The following is a 19,823-nucleotide window of genomic DNA, read 5'->3' as shown; positions in this document are numbered from 1 at the left end:
GTAAAAATACTCATACTATTTTGAAAAGGGAAGTTATAATTTGTTTAAATGTTTAAATGTCTTAGGAAAAAAACTGTAACGGTGCAAACAGTTCCTTCTTCCCCTCTTAAATCTCACCTAAGAGAATTCAAAACATATGAGTGTTTATTTAAACTGCTGCCATTTACATTTAAATTACTAGGCCACCAACAAACAATCTGAAAGAAACATACTTGAATTAGAAAGTTGTGCTACCCAAAACTCTCTGTTTCAATTATACAGTGAAGTGCATAGAAATACAATGAACTTCAGCTGTCTTTTCTGTAAAGGCTGTCCTGCTGTGGCCAAAATGTGGGTTATGAAGTACAGGCTGTCCTCGACTTATAACTGTTCACTTAGTGACCGTTTGAAGTTACAACAGCACTGAATAAATTGATTTAAGACCATTTTTCCTATATATGGCTGTTACAGCATGCCCGTGGTCACGTGATCAAAATTCAGATGCTTGGCAACTGACTCACATTTATGACAATTGCAGTGTCCCAGGGTCATGTGATCCCGTTTTGCAACCTTCTGAGAAGCAAAGTCAATGGTGACACCATATTCACTTAACAAGCATGTTACTAATTTAACAACTGCAGTGATTCACTTAACAAATGTGGCAAGAAAAGTTATAAAATGGGGCAAAATTCACTTAACAAAGATTTCACTTTGCAACATAAATTTTGGGCTCAATTGTGGTTCGAAGGTGAGGACTACCTGTATTTTCCACCAGCTTCTTCCACATTCATGCCCTATCAAGTTATTGGCCTTCATAACCCATTGGCCATGTCAACCGAGAAAGGCATCTGGTTAGAAGGAAGCTGCTTTGGAAATCCATTTCTTACATCATGAAGGCAAGAATAAATAAATATTCATGGTAGTGCCATTCATAAATGATATTATAGACATCAGGGAGAAGTCAACAATTATTCACTGACTGAGCACAAGCATTAAATCTAGCCATTGCTTCATTAAAGGGCAGCATCCCTATTTAAGGATTAAGGATTTCCAACTGCCGACGCATAAAAGCCCAATTTTACATGTCTCTCACAAAAATCCTAAGTATCTAAGGACCATGTCTAAAGAATCATGTTCTAGAATTATGGCTTAATTCGCAATGTGTTACTGAGACAATAAACACTCTGGGGAGGGAGGAGCATGTTAAAATCTAAACATTTTACTACTATACTGTATAAAATCTTTACAAGATCAGAGTTCACTTCATTAAATGCAATGCTTTGAGAAAGGAGTATTTTATACACAAAAACATACACTAATCAAGCTGTTGTCGGGGTGAGCTCAGGAGGCGGAAAAGGAGAGATCAGAGGCAGAAGAAATAACAAGCATTAATAATGCAGTAATTAGTATGAGTCAAAGCATTTTTGCACTGCACCTTATCCCAGTGCAGACTACTTCTAATCTGGTGAGGCAGTAACGCTGCACTTATGCAACTGCACAACACAATATTCAGCATGATTTACCACTGGCAGAAGGTTATAGGGTCATACGAGGTCTCCATTATATCAGTGCTTTCTTAATCAGCCTTCCCCAATCTGATTTTTTCCAGTTGAAATTCAGCACATCTGGTCATGACCATGGCCAATTTCCAAGCTAATTCAACAAAGTTCACACATCATTCAAACTTGGCAACTTACATGACAAATATCACACAAGACTCTACAACCACATGCCGAAGCATGTCAGTCCCATACAAAACACCACAAGGAACTTTATACTGTTCATCCCAGCATGGTTCTCCTCTTACAGTACCTCCTAGTTAAGGAACATTAATTAAAACTGAAGTAAAATATTCCCAATTTCTCCATGTTCATAATGCCCAGAAGAAGAAGTAGAGAAAGAAAACCCCCAACAACTGTAAACTATCATGAACAGTCATTAAAAGAAAGATTTCCCATCTTGCCCAAATCTATTGGAAAAATTATCGCTTCTTCCTGGTTGAAAGAGTTGTAATGAATTAACCTAGGGCAATAGGAGGAAAACATCGGGGGGACAATTGCAAGGGAGATATGCAAGTTTAAAAATTAAAAGAGGGGGAGGAGGACAGACTTTCCAGCTATGATAATGACTGATATGTAATGAACTCTAGCTTAACTTCTATCCACAATTTTAAAATTCATACTGGAGTATTAATAGAACCGTGGTGGCGCAGTGGTTAGAACGCAGTACTGCAGGCTACTTCTGCTGACTGCTGGCTGCCAGAGGTTTGGCAGTTCGAATCTCATTGGCTGAAGCTTGACTCAGCCTTCCATTCTTCGGAAGTGGGTAAAATGAGGACCCAGATTGTTGGGGTGGGGGCCAATATGCTGGTTCTATAAACCTCTTAGAGAGGGCTGTAAAGCATTGTGAAGCAGTATATAACTCTAAGTGCTATTGCCATTGCTATTAAACTGAAAAATCCTTAAGGAACTTGATCTGGTACCTGATGAATGTTAGGCTTTTGATGGGATGATACAGGCTGCTTATCTTTCATGTCCCCTGAATCCAGTATAATTCCACCTCTACTTCTTGTCGGATTGCATTTCCTCAGTAGAGCAGGAATCTCGGAGTTCCCTTGCACTCAGATACTGCTAAAATAGTGGACGGAGGTCATTGACAGGACAGCAACTGGTGCACAGAATAAGAAGTTCTCATAACTATAACTTGTGCTACCATCATTTCACAACTGGATTACTGATTTTTTTGGGTTGTCTTCGAAGACTTCTCAGAAACTCCAACTAATTCACAATCCAGGGGCCCAACTGCTATCTGGTCATACCTAGTTCAGTGAACTCATGGTTATCTTGCACGAGATACACTGGTCATCCGAAGGTAAAATTCTATGTGCTGGTCATTAGAAGTGGGTAATAACTGGGTCCAAAGTGGACAGAGGTATGGGCACACTTTCCTACTTGTCAGTTGTTTTTTTAAAGCCTTTTCTCAGGCTTACACAGTTATTTCACAAGCTCACAAAAATATATTTTGAGTTGTGGAGGCAATTATTAATACAATACAATAGTAGAGTTGGAAGGGACCTTGGAGGTCTTCTAGTCCAACCCCCTGCCTAGGCAGGAAACCCAATACCGTTTCAGACAAATAGCTATCCAACATCTTCTTAAAGACTTCCAGTGTTGGGGCATTCACAACTTCTGGAGGCAAGCTGTTCCACTGATTAATTGTTCTAACTGTCAGGAAGTTTCTCCTCAGTTCTAAGTTGCTTTTCTCCTTGATTAATTTCCACCCATTGCTTCTTGTTCTACCCTCAGGTGCCTTGGAAAATAATTTGACTCCCTCTTCTTTGTGGCAACCCCTGAGATATTGGAACAATGCTATCATGTCTCCCCTAGTCCTTCTTTCTCTTAAGCTAAACATACCCAGTTCCTGCAACCGTTCTTCATATGTTTTAGTCTCCAGTCCCCTAATCATCTTTGTTGCTCTTCTCTGCACTCTTTCTAGAGTCTCCACATCTTTTTTACATCGTGGCGACCAGAACTGAATGCAGTATTCCAAGTGAGGCCTTACCAAGGCATTATAAAGTGGTATTAATATATTAGTTAACAATAGTTAATGATATTGCTAGAACTTTACAGTTGGGGTTTTTGAAGACATCTTTTACTGTTCCAAGCTGCCCAGTCTTATAATTTTGAGGCAAATAATGTTAAATAACTATATAAAAGGAAGTGCCTCCAATTAGACCTATATTTTGTGCATTCAAGCACTGATTTTTACAAATAAAAAAAAGAATGTAATGTCATCTACATGTTATAAAAATATTTACTGTCAGGAACAAGGAACACAAAGAAATGATATTAAACCTAAATAACATACTGTATCTCTGTTAATATAGGATAAACATATCCTCCTTTAATTGTATTTAATTCAGAAATATGGTATCCATTATTAGTTTTACATTCATTTATTCCATAGGATAAATAATATAATTGAGGATTTCAGTATGATTAATACAGGTTTTAAAATAGTACTATTAAAACGTACAAATGCATTATAATCTTCATCGGCGTATTTAAAACAGAACAATATGAAAAGTTTATAATTTTGGAATGTATACAATGTATACAACGTGTGTGTGTGTGTTTGTGTGTGTGTATTCGGTTTCTGTTTGAAATACGTTTCGAAATTGATGGAAGATTATTTTGATCTTTATAGACAAAATTCATAGAGCCCAGATGAGTGCAAAGTGACATTTTGATAATTAAGAGAAACTATGATGATGTCAAAAAAATGAAACGTAGCAAGACTTCATACATGCCTAGAATTAAGGAGAAATTTCCCGACAGTTAAAACAATTGATGAGTGGAACGATTTGCCTCCAGAGGTGGTAAGTGCTCTAACGCTGGAGGTTTTTAAGAAGAGATTGGGCAACCATTTGTCTGAAATGGATAGGATTTCCTGCTTGAACAGGGGGTTGGACTAGCAGACCTCTAAGGACCCTTTCAACTCTGTTATTCTATTACTCCATTGCTTTTCCCTGTTGAGCAATGCCCCATTTTACTTTTCTTAAGGCAAGCCTCAATGAAAAAGAACAAATGGCCACAAATCTGAGATGTCACCTCTCCCCAAACTAAGAGAACTCTTAAGCCTGTGAATGAGTTTAAGGTGCCCAGTTGAGGAGAACTATTACAAAGGCTGATTTCATTTCAAAAAACACAACACAAGGCAATAGCTGAGGTAGAATTCATCAATTAGCTGAATTCTATTATCTTGTGAATTAGATAGAAACAATCTATTCTTATCATACTACTTAAGTTAATCAGATTCTCAAAGTAGTAATGTTAAGACTCTCAACCATCCAAGGTGTGTTCTGTGGTCATTCTCTTTCTACATTTCATTTCTCCTGACCTTGTTCCCGCGAGATTGCACTTATGCATCTGACGAAGTGGAATGTAGTAGAAAAGCTTATGGCATAATGCATTATATTTTAAAGGGCCACAAAATTCTTAACTGTTTGGGATGTATTAATTATTAACACAGTTACTTACACAAAAGGTATGTAGCTGATGTAGGATGCTATGCAGAGAGAATATCAATGGTGCTCAGGTCCCAGTCCTATCAATCAGCAGGATTAAGTGGGGCCAGGCAGCTGCCCTTTACCTGCAACTGGCCAATTTGAAAGGCTCCTCAGAGATTAAGATTGACACATAGTTCTCCAGAGTATTTTGCTGCCCTTATTTATTTTATTGAATTTGTATCTGCTTAGTCCGATCAGAGTCATTTCCCATTTCACTTGCATCTAACAATAGGTCGAGATAAACAGGGACAAATACGACTGTTTCAGGTTGGTATTACCCATTCCATTTTCATCTGCCTACTTCTTGAGGCAATGCCAGGGAGCCCTACCATTCTGTGGACGCTACAGTATTAAACTAATATTCATGTAAACAATTATGAAACTAGGATCTGCTTTTTGTTTCCATTAAAAAAAAACACTATGTAGACTTTATCGACATAAGTGAGCTACTTACTCTGTAATTCTGTAATATGCCTCTTTTGGTAAACCTTCAACACCAACTCAAAATTTAGAACAGGGGTGTCAAACACATGTCATTATGGCGGCGTCACATGATGTAGCGAGAATTCCCCCCCTTCACTAAACTGGGCATGGGTGTGGCCCCTGCATGATGCATCCACCCTGCGAGCCGCAAGTGACACCCCTGATCTAGAAAAATCAATAAAGAAATAGAAAGGTTTATCAAGAATCATTAATGCAGTTGTACTGAAAGAAATTAACTCTCTTTTTTCACATGGATGAAAAACCAGCATCCCCCACCTTCAGAAAGGAAAATGTAAGTGTGCCAAATCTGAACACACAGAGGAAAGATATAGTCATCTTAGTGATTGTAGCCAATTTTAAATCTAGATTTCTGATTCAGCAGCTGTTGGCACCTGGTTGACCTTGTCTGTGCAGATTGTTGAACAGAGTCAAGTCCAGTTAATACTTGAATGGGATTTCTCCATGGAATATCAAGGCTGTATGGTAGACTGAGAAGTAAAAATGAAGTCTATATTATATCCTGAAAAATTACACAGTTTAGGGTACCGGGAGTCAAACCCAACTTAAGGGAGGGGGGTATTCTTTTTTAAAGCATAGATTTTTAGCCCTGTATTATTATTTTTCCTGAGTCAAACGGAAAAGGAAAAGCTCATATCCTTTTCACTTTTCACCAGTGTTCCCAGCAATAGCATCATGTCCTGTGCAGTTCTGAGAATACCTTAATTATGCTGCAGCGACATTTATAAACCTTTCCTATTATTATTCGGCAATTTTATGAACCAAATACCTGAAGTGTTTATTTCCAGTATCTAGAGCCATAATTAAATGTAATCTCAGAGGACCAGAGCTATAATGACTTTGCCACTTGTGCATATTTTATTCCTTCTTAATAAAATAAGCCAAAATCTTGAAAAATATTTCCTAATCACATATAAAACTGTTTTCTATCTTTCTCAGTACATTTTCGCATAATTTGTAGGATAATATCCAGCAAATGCTTAAACTTAACAAATCTCCGGAACTGTCAGTACTAACATGTGAAGGATAAGGAATTTACACATAGCCTTGTTAAGCCTAAAAGTAAATATAATGGAGACAAAAAGAAAACTATTTACAATGGAATGGTAGACCTAGAAGTAAAAATCACAGTAAGAGTAAAAATGTTAAGTTGCAGTATAAGTTCTATTGAGCTACAGCTCACTTCATCTGGAGCTTGGATTACTTAAATTGATGTAGAATTAAAAATAGGATAAAGTGAGTAGATCAAACGAAGGGTACTTATACAGATGCAGGTTATAAATGAGAGAGACGACATGGACCATATCAATTAACAATTTAGTGTGTTAAAAATCATGTGTTGAATCATTCTGAGATGGCTTAGAACCATGAGGGTGACCCTATGGCACGCATGCCAGAGGTGGCATGCAAAGCCCTTTCTGTGGGCATGTGCAGTCGCCAGCTGCTCTTCTGGTTTCCAGCGCGCATTTTCCAAACCAAAAACAACCTGAAAATGGGCCAAAAAAACAGGCCGTTTTTTGGAAAACAGCCTGAAAATTCCCCCCACAACGGCCTGAAAACAGCCCTATAAGGGCCCAAAACCAGCCAAACAACAGGCACGAGTGCACCAGCCAGCTGGTCTTTGAGTTTCAGTGTTCTGGCACATGTGAAAACCAGCTGGCTGGCGCGCATGAATGTGCCAGAAACCCAAAGACCAGTTGGCCAGCGTGCATAATTGCACCGGCCAGCTGGTCTTCGGGTTTCCTGGGCTCCGGCATGTGCATGCACATGCATGTGTATTTCTGTTTGGGCACTCGATGCCAAAAATGTTCACCATCACTGACTCTGACTCTTTTAATAGAAATTCAGCAGTCTCTTTCTCTGTTATGCTGATAAAATTTCTTTGTTCCAAAGCAGCTTCTTTGAGATCCGTAATGGAGCATCCTGGGAAGTTAAAATGCTATGTTAAAATTACTTCATCCTTGTTTTGAGTTCTGATGTCAAGCTTGGGCCCATTAATTCTTTTGTGCAAAGTCTGTCCTACTTATCCTACAGCAGACCATTGCTGTCAGATGACACCATATATCACATTAGAGAAACAATATCTGAAGGTGCCTCTAATTTTCTAAATGATGTTGCTGGGAGCTGTGATACTGCTGCTAGTGTATATGTGGGAGCAAATAAATCTGGATTATTTTTAGGTCTAGTGGCCCTCTGGAATATAAATTAGGATTCAATGCATCACTCTTCTGTTGTCTCTAGTGGTGGTGAGAATCTGCTTTAGATTGGATGGTTGTCCATGTGCAAATGTAGTCCTGCTACTCATTATACACTATAGCTTGTAGCTAATTAATAATGTGATTGAATAGCTTGAGTTGTTAGGTGTATGGGATAAACAGTGGTGTTCTGTTGCTCTAATTTGATGTTCTGTTTTTAAAGGAACTGATTTGACTCTACTGTTAATTTTCTGAAGAACATAGTGTTTATGTGTCTATTGAGTTATATCACTGTAATATAAAGGAAATGAACTTGTTCTATAGTTGGGTTGAAACTAGGTTAAATGTGGAATAAAAGCTGTTAAGGCTCAACAGAATGTGAACTGTCAACTGATAAAGATAACTCCAACAATTATGATGATTATTTTGTTCCTAAGAATTTGGATAGCTTCTTGTTTTTACTTCTACTGACCGCCAGCTGCCATTTTCCCCCAATTATGATGAAAATATAATCAATGAATTTCAAGTGAAGAAAGGGTTTCTAGCAGGTAAGATCTGAGAAAGTATTGTTTTAGATTGGTCAAGTAGATGTTGGCATAACATGGGAACATTCATGTGCTCACAGTTGTTCTATCATCTGTCTGTCTGTCCATCCATTATCTATCTATCTTTCTATCATCCATCCATCCAATCAACCAACCAACTTGTATAGCCATCCGTTTCAAACCAATGGGTGGTGAACAATCATAAAAATAGTTAAAGTTCCTTACAAAAATAAATTAAATAAAAATAGTAGTCAAGAGATATGTATTACCATCTGTCAGTGTCAATTTAACTAGGAAACGGGGCCCTTCCAACACTCAAGACTGCTGGTGCAGATTTTCAAGGCCTTTTGAAAAGCCAGAAGGGTCAGGACCATCCTAATCTCAGGAGTGATGGTATTCCAGAGGGCACGTATTATAAAAGAAAAGACATGCTTCCTGTTCCCCACCAGCTGCTGTTCCTTGGCTGATGGGACTAGAATATGACCATTCTGCCTGGCAGGAGAAATAACTGGAAGCAGATGATCTCTTGGGTAACCTGTCCTAAGCCATGAAAGGTTTTAAAGGTAACAACCAGCACTCTGAATTGTACCAGGAAACATACTGGTAACCAATGCAGTCCTCCATAGGAGTGGTGTTACATGTGTCAAAAAGCTGACACTATTTACAACCCATGCATTTTGTACCTGCTCAAGCTTCTGATGCGCTACAAAGGCAGCCCCATGACGATCACATTGTTACTGACAAATATGAAGTAGTTATGAGTGAATCAAAGTCATAAAATCTACTGGCAAGGTGTTTATACTGACATCCTTCATTATGCTATCTTTTTTCATCTCTCCCTAGTGCCTGTTACTTCTGCTTGAATTGATTTACTTGTAAATATTTCCCAAATGAGCTGGGCAGTGGCCTAGAGGTGAAGACATTCACCTCCCACTTGGAAGGTTGAGAATTCAATCCTAGGTAGCAACAGATATTTCTCTATCAGGGTCCAAAGAGAAAATATATGCTGTGAACACCACGTAGGTATCAGGAAGGGCATCCAGACAGTAAATACTCAGCTCCATCCAGTTGCCACACCCTGAAGCAAAGGGTTACAGGGATGTAAACCCCCCCCCCCAAGATCAGAACCCGTGATCTTTGGTCTGAAGTCCATGTTTGTCAGGCATGTTGGAATACTGTGCATTAACAACATCCATGTTAGCTAAAATGGTGTTGTTGGAGAAGTTGCCAATGGATTTTAACCTTCAGGCTGTGATGTTTGTTGTATAACTGGGAGTGATGCAGGCTAATCTTGGATTGGATTGTCTAGTTTATGAATTTGGGGAAATAGAGTAGAAGATGCCTGGTTGAGTTCTTGGGATGACTTCATGTATGTCCTTAGGAAACTCTTTCATTAGATTGTGTAGCTTTTCCTGATAGGCTGCTGTGAAATCTGAGAATAGAAGTTGGACAGAACATAGCATTGGAGATCTGCTTCTCAGCTTCCTAGGAAAAATCCTCCTAATTCATAAAGATAACTGCACCGATTATGATGATCATTTTGTTCCTAAGAATTTGGATAGCTTCTTGTTTTTACTTCTGCTGACTGCCAGAAGTTTGACAGTTCGAATCTCACCAGGCTCAAGGTTGACTCAGCCTTCCATCCTTCTGAGGTTGGTAAAATGAGGACCAAGATTGTTGGGGGCAATATGTTGACTCTGTAAACCACTTAGAGACGGCTGTAAATCACTGTGAAGCAGTATATGAGTCTAAATACTATTGCTATTATGTAAGTGTATTTTTTTTAAAAAATTGATGATTGTGGCTTGATCTTGTTGGCAAAAACATATAGAACAAAAATCCAATTCAGTGTTGCATGCATCAGGATTTTTTTACATATATTTGGGATTTTTTGGGGGGTGACATATTGTATAGTATTTATTTACTAACTCATGAAATGTGTTGCGCTATGATTCCCAGCAGTATGGTCATTGGGAATTGTAGCTTTGAATGATGGGAATCGTAAGGCGACACAATTGACAGATGAGTGTTTGAGGAAAGGTATTTAATATATTAGTATTAATAATGTACGACAGTGTGAGGAAATGGTCCTATTAATTTGAAAAGATTGTTTCAGCAAAATAAAATTTCAATTAATTTCAACGGATCTACTCCAAATGTTTGTTCTCCAACTCATCTAAATGGGCAACAGATTACAAATTCAAGAAACATTTTTTCATTCTTGAAGACTTGAACAACCAGGAAGAAGATTCTGTTCTTGCCACAGATAACATTAGGATGAAACAATTCTCATGAAAAGAGGCTAAGGATTTTGAATGAAGAACAATTTAGAAAAACTGTCATTTCCTGAAAGGAGAACTCAGTTGAAAGGTAAATATTTCTACCAAGTAGCACACAAAGTAAGCAGTTACTTTATTTCACATTGTGTGGATTTTCTATAGCTTAACATTTCAAATTATGTTTAAGGAACACAGAAAAAAGATTTTGAAAGAGAGTGAATATAGACTTAATAACAGTTCAGTTATTTCCTCAATTAGTATTTTGAGCAGGTAGTGAACAGAAGGATTATTATTAATAGGAGAGGATGAGCGGGAGGAATTTTTCTCTCCAAGGCCAGTCAAATGCATCAGTGAGAACACAATAGCTTTTTCAGGGCTACGATAGCATTGAAATGCATTTCCCCCTCCCAGAATGTTACATGAACAAAGTAAGGAGATTCGCTGCTTTAAAAACATGTCAAAAATACAAAAATGTGCATCTATTGAAAAACTTAGAGTAATAATGTTTCAAGAAAAATCACGTTTGCCTAATTCAGAATGCATTCTTTGTGCATCGCTGGAAACTGATTTGATGTTCTACTTAAAAATAACTACATATTCGTTCAGTATTTAGCACACAATGTTTATATCATTGCAACAAAGATGTTAAAGGAGACATAGTCACCTCCCTTCAATTCAGGTAAAGAGATCCCTGTCTGAAAAAAGCCTTCCTGTTTCCTTCAGCTGCAGGATCAGCAAAGGTGCCACAGATCTAAATACAGAGAGCATTCAAGTGTCAATACAGCATTTAGCGCAGAGGTGGGCAATTATGGCCCCTTTATGTGGATTTCAGCTTCCAGAATTTCTGAGCTAGTATGGTTGGCTCAGGAATTCTGGGAGTTGACATCCACAGGCCATAAAGGGGCCATAATTGCCCGCTCCGATCTAGAGTTTCAGACAAGTGTGCATTTGAAACTGCCACTTCATTTACATTTTGATGTAGCAAGCCCTGTATAATATCTTTAAAATATAAATAGATGCTATATTGAAACTATTCTAAACTTAACTTATTTTTGCTGAAATTATGCAATACTTTGACAGTAAGACTGTAGTGAGATATTTCAATCATTACAGCTTTTCCTTTTAAAACCCTCAATTTGCTAAACATACTAAGAAAGTGGGCTTAGGAATGCATCCAAGGTAATGTCACAATAATTGAATCAGAGTAAATAACTAACTGTGCAATCTTAAATCCAACTGAGTTCAAGAAATCTTACTTATAGATAAATACCTATATCATGGCTACATCATCAAGGCAAGCTACATAATCTAAATTCTTTAAATATATGAAAATTGACTGAATCAAAGTTCTGCAAACTAAAAGGGAAACATAAATACCAATAATTATCATATTATTTAAATTGGTAGGTCTGTGTACAAGACAGATGTTTTCCTAGAATTAATTTCTTCTGGTTGTGAGGTCTAACCAATGAGAAAGAAATACCCGCATATGAATTAGGCAGTAGTTTCTAAAACAACACTATATATTTGATAATCTTGTAACAAAGCAATGTGAAACTAGAAAAACATTTCATAGTCTATCATTTTAATTGCCCATTATTAGTAACTGGAATGTTCTGAGGGAACAATTTTTGTAGGAGTATATAATTTGTAGAGTTATAACCCTCAGTATCTCTGAACTGGTTGAGCAGAGACAGGTATTATTTTCCAACACTATGGCATACACTTTCTACTTGATGTTGGCTAGAAGAGAGATCTGTGACAAAATAACAGCGTGGAATACTTATATACAACATAAAAACCAATCAGCTACCTTGCTTCATTATGATGATATAGTCTCTGTTCTTTATTTTTTGGGGGGATTTTTCACCATAAGGTTGGCTCAGAAATTCAGAATCCATGGAGTCTTGGTGGCCTTGTGATAAACCGTGGTAAGGCTACCAACACTCCACGCAGGTTGAATTTCAACAGCAACCATCCACTGTCACACAAAAAGAGTTGCATCAGAACACTATATGGTAGCATGAGAACTCACTGTAGCAAGCCAGCCAGCTGGAGAACAGGTACTTATGTGAACAATTCAAGCAGAATGGGTACCCACAATAATTTGTCGCAAGATGTCTGTGCAGCATGGTGTGGAGAGAAAAGAAGAAACAAGGTACAAGACCAACCCAATGGCACACCCTGCCATACATCAAAAACATTTCAAAAGCTGTACAAAGCAGCTTCTGAGATCTGCAAGTGGGCATCGCACATCGCCCAGAGGCTACCATACAAGGACAAATTATGCATTGTAAAGATTGCTTGGAGGTGGGAGATATTCCAATGTCATCTACCGCATCCCCTGCATGAATTGTCCCTATGATTATGTAGGACAGACGGGCAGAAAGCTAATCACCACATTACAAGAACACAAGCGAATAGTCAGATGAGGAGACATGAACTCACTGGTAGCAACATACTGCAGTGAACAAGGACATACATTCAACTTTGCAGCTACTAAGATTGTTGGATGAGCAGGCGCAAAAACAGCCAGGGAATTGAAAGCTGGGAAAAAGGCCCGTTGTCAATCAACAGAAGTGCTGATTTACCACCAGCATATCAAGTACTTAGAAGGTGAAGGTGGGGCAGCACAAGCAAGTGACAGCCAACGACTTAAAAGCCAGCCATCACTATGCCCCAATCAGCATTTAAAAAGCCACACACAACAGGCACCATATAAATACCACACACAGAACATCACACAGTCTGCTAGATAGAATTCCCTGAAAAGGAGCTCTAGCACGAATCTGAAAGCACGCAAGCCAAAACCTCTGGTCTCAATGACTGACCCAAATTGGATCCTGAAGCATTATCCTGGGTCACAAATATTCGCCTTTATTCCTAATGTAGTGTCTTTACAGTCTGTGTCACTGCTGAATTGTTTCTGTCTAGTAATTTCCCCAATTCTTGCTCTTTAACACTGTTTTAAATAGTTAACCTTTTTATGTCGTGCAGATTGGAAAACTTTTAACTCTCACCAATATTGCTTCATCAGGATTTCAGAGTAGTTCTGCATAAGGTAGTCCCTTACAAGTCAGATTGGTAATTCTGGTGTATTTTAGTTGAAAAAAAGAATCAAATTTGATTGTACGCAACTGACAGTTCTCACATAAAGACTGAAGCTGGAAGAAGACATCATCTGAGACAAAAACACAAAAAAATAAAAACAGAAATTCTCTTCACTTACAGCTTTGAAGGTTAAGGATTGTTATTGTCACCTGTATATATTTTGCTCAGTAAAATAACATAGGATGTCTTTTCAAGTTTTTAGTCTAACATATATAAGCATATATCAGTAACATGGCAGAACGCAGAAAGACTAGACAATTCAGTCCCAAGGAAAATACCAGAAAGTAAAAGGACAAGCATAATCCAGAGACAGATGAAAAACTGTTAGCATAAACTGGATCATACTGTCGAGAGAATAGCAGAAGGAAAACCAGACAGGCATTCTCAGCAGTTGCTCATATATGCAGCAGTAGCATCAGAGAAGCGATCTTAAATTCTTCAGGGGTTCAACTGTTTCCATGGAATGTGGTCTCCTGATGAAAAATTCCTGCCTCCACTTTGTTCCTAAGGAATCCAACCAAGAACTGAATGTGCAGTTTCAATAAGAAGCATATGGAGTGATGAGAGAGGAACAAAACAAATCATCCCCGGCAATCAGTGGATCCATAGATGTCACATTTGAATTGCACACATACATTCATTCTGTATTATGCTATGCCACCCTAGATGCTGCTTTTGTGGATTTCAGGGTCTCAAGAAGGATCTTTAAGGCCAAGCACTGTATCAAGGCTGTAGATCTTGTTCTGCCCCTGAATTCCTGGATAAGACTAAGGCCTTTGGCATGTACAGGTCCCCTGGCACAAGTGGTCCTCACCCAGCCCTTCTTGTTCCTTCGCTAACAGGGTCCATCTGAGGAGCTCCCGCTATGTAAATATGGGGATAATTTTAGTTTCTTTTCCAAGTGATAATATATGCTTTGGAAAATATCACAAAGACTTTATATTTTCATTTTTCTCAAATGGAAAAATTCTAGCAGGGAAACAAATTGCAAATTTGCTTGTATTAGATTACAGACATGTATATGCAAGCTGTTTCCTCTCTTGAGTCTTGTGCAGACAGCTTTTAGCAGTGTGTTAAATACATTTTTTAAAGATCTAGCACTGAAACTATTCACATTCCTTCCCAAAAGAAACAAAAAGGCATTAAAATAACCATGTAATCATATGCACCATAACTGCATCCCTCTAGGAGCTGTAAGAATGAGGGAACACGCCAAGGCATGCTCTCACATGCCACACAGTCTCTGATCTCAGACACCGGAGTTGTTGAAAAGTCACATGTTAAAACTTCCAAATGGATGGGCATTCAGCAACACAGAACTCTGTGTTTGCCTAGCTTTATTTTGGCTCCTCCTCTGAACCTTGCCAACTAATATATTAATTGAGATGCACACATTGTTACCCCAAATTGACAGATCTATTATGTCATCCATTTATCATGTTCATACATGCATATAGAGGTATGCTATTATTTAACATCTCCCTTTGGAGAACTGCCTCATTATTTGGGATAGCAAAAGCAACAGATGAAAATTAAGTTTCCTTGAAATATGAGAAAATATAAAACACCCTTTTGGGAAAAATAGTAAGGATTTGGGTAACTTAAACATATTTATGCATTGAAATGTACTTGAGCATTGCCATATGCAGAAACGAATATTTACACAGTATATTTGTGTGTTTTTTCTTCTTTTCAATCGTGTCTGATTCTAGGAGACTGCCTGGTAAACTCCTTGCAGTTTCCTTGGTAAGGTTTTTCAGAAGTGGTTTGCCATTGCTTCTTTTCTAGGACTAAGAGAAAGTGACTGGCCCAAGGTCACCCAGCTGGCTTTGTGCCTAAGTCAGGACTAGAATTCATGGTCTCCTGGGTTTTAGCCTAATGCCTTACCAAGTAGTTCAAACTGGCTCTCCATAGATTATTAGACATTGACATATTTTCATAACCCTGCTCAACTACAGCATTATCTCATTTCCAGTTCTCTATGTCATTCCATTTCAGCAAGTTCTGAAAAACGTACAACATAAAAGAGAAAATTAAATATAACATAGAGAACTAGGGCCAGTGACTAAGTTAACATCCCTTAAATGTTCTGTCAAAAAGATTTGCTCCCGAATCCTGGAAAAACCCACCAGGAAAGTTTGTATGCAAGATGTTTCAAATCTATTTTAGAGATTTGGTTGCATTTCATTACTAAATTTCACTTCAGTATATGTCAGGTAGTAAGTTCATGACAGAAATTAAGGATGACCGCAGAGAAAGATTATAAGTCCCTTTCCATAAAAGAAACGCAAATAAGCATTTCTTGTGGCTTTTAACATGCTAACTAATTGATTGGACATACTGTTCAGTTAAACTCCATCCTTCATGGTAAACATCCTTGTAGAAATATGCAGTATTTTACCATGCAGTTAAAAGAGGCTGTTGCTTTTTGCTTTGCTATATAAAGGGAAAAAAATAAAGCAAAAAGTGAGCTATATTTGCTCAGTATGGAAACATACATTCTCTCTCTTTCTGGCAGGCTTATTAGCAAGATATTATTTTCAGTGAAAACACATTGCAAGGGTTATATTAATTCCAATGCCCATATGATTTCAAACATGGACCATCTCCAGTGTTAAGGTCCTATTAAACACATGTGCCAAAATGGCATCCCATCTGCTCAGCAACTGTTCAAATCCCCATGACACCTGTTTGGGGTGAAGAAAGAGCACATACTTTGATACAGGTTTTGGAATATCTATAATACAAAGCAACTGTTTGTGAACTCTTTGAATAACAGCAGCTTCAGAAAGTTTTGAAATATTTTATGTCAAGTTTAATTTTTCAAGTGAAACAGAATAGTTCTCCTACCCTAGTTCTGACATTAAGGATATTTGAGGGATTTTCAATATTAATAAAGTTTAGTCTACATTAGAACAAGCATGAAGTATATCAGCATTATTTAAAACAATTTACTATCATTTTGTTAGAAGGTTGCCCCTAATTTTTGAAGACCTTTTGGAAGGAATAAAAATATTAATGGAAAAAAAACTAAAGAATATAGTTGGTTTTAAAATTAATAATCACAAGATGAAAATGTTACCAAAAATATTGAACAGAAAACCAAATACTGTACAGTTGGGGAAAAAAACAGGTTTTGGCATAGAGGAAAAAATAAAATGATTGAGTATTACCATGAATAATATGAATTGTATGTTATTTCAGAATAATTATGTTAAGACATGGAATGAAATTAAGGACAAGCTACAACTGTCACTGTTTTGGACAATCTCTATTATAAAAATGAATGTAAAATATTGCTTAGAAGAATACCTTTGTTTCAAGCATCCCTATTTTGACAATCAATGTATCATTTAAGCAAAGGCAGAAAGATATATCTAATTTGTATGGCAAGGGAAAAAAGCCAAAGACTAAATGACCATTGGTTTACCTGAAGGGTCGTTCTCTAGGCGCTGCGGGAGTGTCCAAGCACGGGTTAACTTCAGCTTGCTGTCCAAGGACTGAGTTCAAAGTTCGTATAGCCACGCCTCTTGCTTCCTTGAGAGGCTGAGTTTTAAAAAATGAAGAAGAAGACCCAAGGAGTCTATATATATATGGTGATGATCCATGCCCTCAATTTGGAGAACATGTCCCCGCGGGCACCTTTCCGGGTGGGGTTGGACACTCCCGCAGCACCTAGAGAATGACCCTTCAGGTAAGCCAATGGTCATTCTCCTAGGCGCTGCTTGGAGTGTCCAAGCATGGGACATGCCAAAGCTATGTTGTCCCAGGGAGGGAAGAAAGATTGTCCAAGCCCACGGAAGTTGCGATGACACGTTGAAGAACCCTTCTTCCAAAGGCTGCCTCAGCAGAGGCAAAGGTGTCAAGTCTGTAATTTCTGAGGAATGGAGATGGTGTCGACCACGTAGCGGCCCTACATATGTCCTCGATGGGTGCTTGTGTGACCCATGCAGCCAAGGTTGCGGCGCTCCTAGTTGAATGAGCTGTAATGCGAGGAGGGACTGGTCTGGCCTGCTGTTTGTAGGCCAGCTTGATACATTTTTTTTTATTTTTTATTTTCTTCGAATTTCTAGACCGCCCCCTCTCCCGAAAAGGACTCGGGGCGATGTACAGTCCACACAACAAACAACAAGTATCAAATACAAATATAAATACAGATATAAATACACATAAGGAGGAGGTTAAAATTTAAAAGAACTGTACGGAAGAATATAAATATGGTTCTAAAAACCCTAAAATCAGTTAAATTTAAAACCGTACCCTATAAATAATAATTTATGTTGTGGGCGAGCTCTGCCTGCGACCACCTGCCCTGAATGACCTGACTCTGGAGATGAGCGTCCCAACCGAACAGGCTGATGATTTGGGGCAGGGGACTAGAAAAAGGATGGAGTAGAACCCCCTGCCTTCCTGGCCCCGGGGAACCCTTTCTCTAGCTGCTATCTCCAGCAAATGATCTATCTCCACCCTCATGAGTTGAAGCTTGAGGGCTGACTTGGGGGTGGGACAACAGACGAATGTCCTTGGAGGGAACGAGAGGAATTCCAGGGTCAATCTGTGGCGGACCGTGTTCAGAATCCAAGTATCCATTGTGGTCTCCTCCCATTGGGCGGCATAGAGCTGGAGGCGACCGCCTATGGGAGGGAAGCATTGACGGTCACTTTGACTTCCGAAAGGGGCAGTTGGAATACCCCTCTCGGAAGGACCTACGGTTGCCCTGTTGTCTGTTCTTGTCCCTATATGAGGGTCTGTCCTGGGGACGGTCCTGGGGTTGGGAGTAAGGTCTACTGAATCTCCCAGAAGAGGTGGAGGGCTCTGCACTCTGAAAAGGCTGTCTACGAAAAGGCTGACCATTGCAGTCTGGCTTCTTGGTGACCGCAGGCGTTTGTCCTTGGATTCAATGAGGAATGAATCCAAAGCCTCCCCGAACAGCTTTCCCCCTTTGAAGGGAACGGAAGCGAGCTTCCACTTCGCTTTCATGTCTGCCTGCCAGTGGCGGAGCCACAACAGGTGGCGTGAAGTTACATTAGAGGCAAGGGCTCTAGAAGAGAATTTAGTGGCATTAAGTGAGGCATCGGCTGAGTACTCGACTGCCGCTATGATCTTATTGACATCCTGCCTCACCCTGGCGTCCCCAGCTGGTAGGTTGGCCAACAGCTTGCGGAGCCAGAATAACGCTGCTCTGCTAAAATATGAAGAAGAGGAAGAAGCCCTCATGGCCCATGCAGTGGCCAGGTGGGTTTTATGGGAGGCTTTCTCCACCCTCTTGTCTTCTGCTTTCAAGCCTTCCAGCAAGTCAGCTGGAAGTGCAGAGTTAGAAGTGAGAGAGACGATGGGGTCATCCACCTGAGGATGCTTCAACAGCTCCTCTAGGGGACTCTCCATGGTGTAAAGTTTCTTATCTATTCCACTGGGGTTAGCCATGGAACCCGGCTGGGCCCATTGGCGCTGTATAATGTCCAGAAACAGCTGTGGAGCTGGTACTAGATCCAGGGGTGGGGAGACTTCCTTAAACAACCCCGCGCCCGGGTCCTGAGAGCCGATGATCTCCTTAGCACCCTGATCAGAAGAGGGCTTATCTGCCAGCGGCGGAAGGCCCATTTGGGTAGCAGAGGCCCGAGCCTTGGTAAGGATAGCCCTGAACATGGAGGGCTTAAAACAAGCCTGAGAAGGCAGGCACGTCAGGTGTGGGATTTTCGTCCTCTGAGAGATCCGGAACATCCTGTTCCGCCTCCTCTCCTTCAGATACCTCACTGACTCCAATAAGGGTACTGCTAAAAAATAAAAGAAATTTTGAATTACAAAAGCATGGCCTGAGTTTGATTGGCATGGTTTTCTATGATATGATAATTAAGGTTAATATAGATTTTTACAATCATTAGGCCAAAAGTTGAGAACATGAGCTATAGAAAGACCCCTATGTGCCTTAGCACAAAACCTTTTCTAGGAAAGAAACAGCAGGTAAATAGCATATAAAATTAGATCAAGAGAACAATTGGCTACAGAGGGATTGTGAAGGTGAATAAAGCAGCATGACAAAATTAACATTTCTGCTTAGAGAAAGATCAATTGCTACATTTATTAGTGACTGTAAACCACTTATAAACTTTTTACTGAAAAAAGAAAAAGATTACTTGATTTATGG

The sequence above is a fragment of the Natrix helvetica genome, assembly GCF_964273705.1.
Source record: "Natrix helvetica genome assembly, chromosome: 2".
Taxonomy (NCBI): Eukaryota; Metazoa; Chordata; class Lepidosauria; order Squamata; family Natricidae; genus Natrix; species Natrix helvetica.
This window is presented reverse-complemented; position numbering follows the sequence as displayed.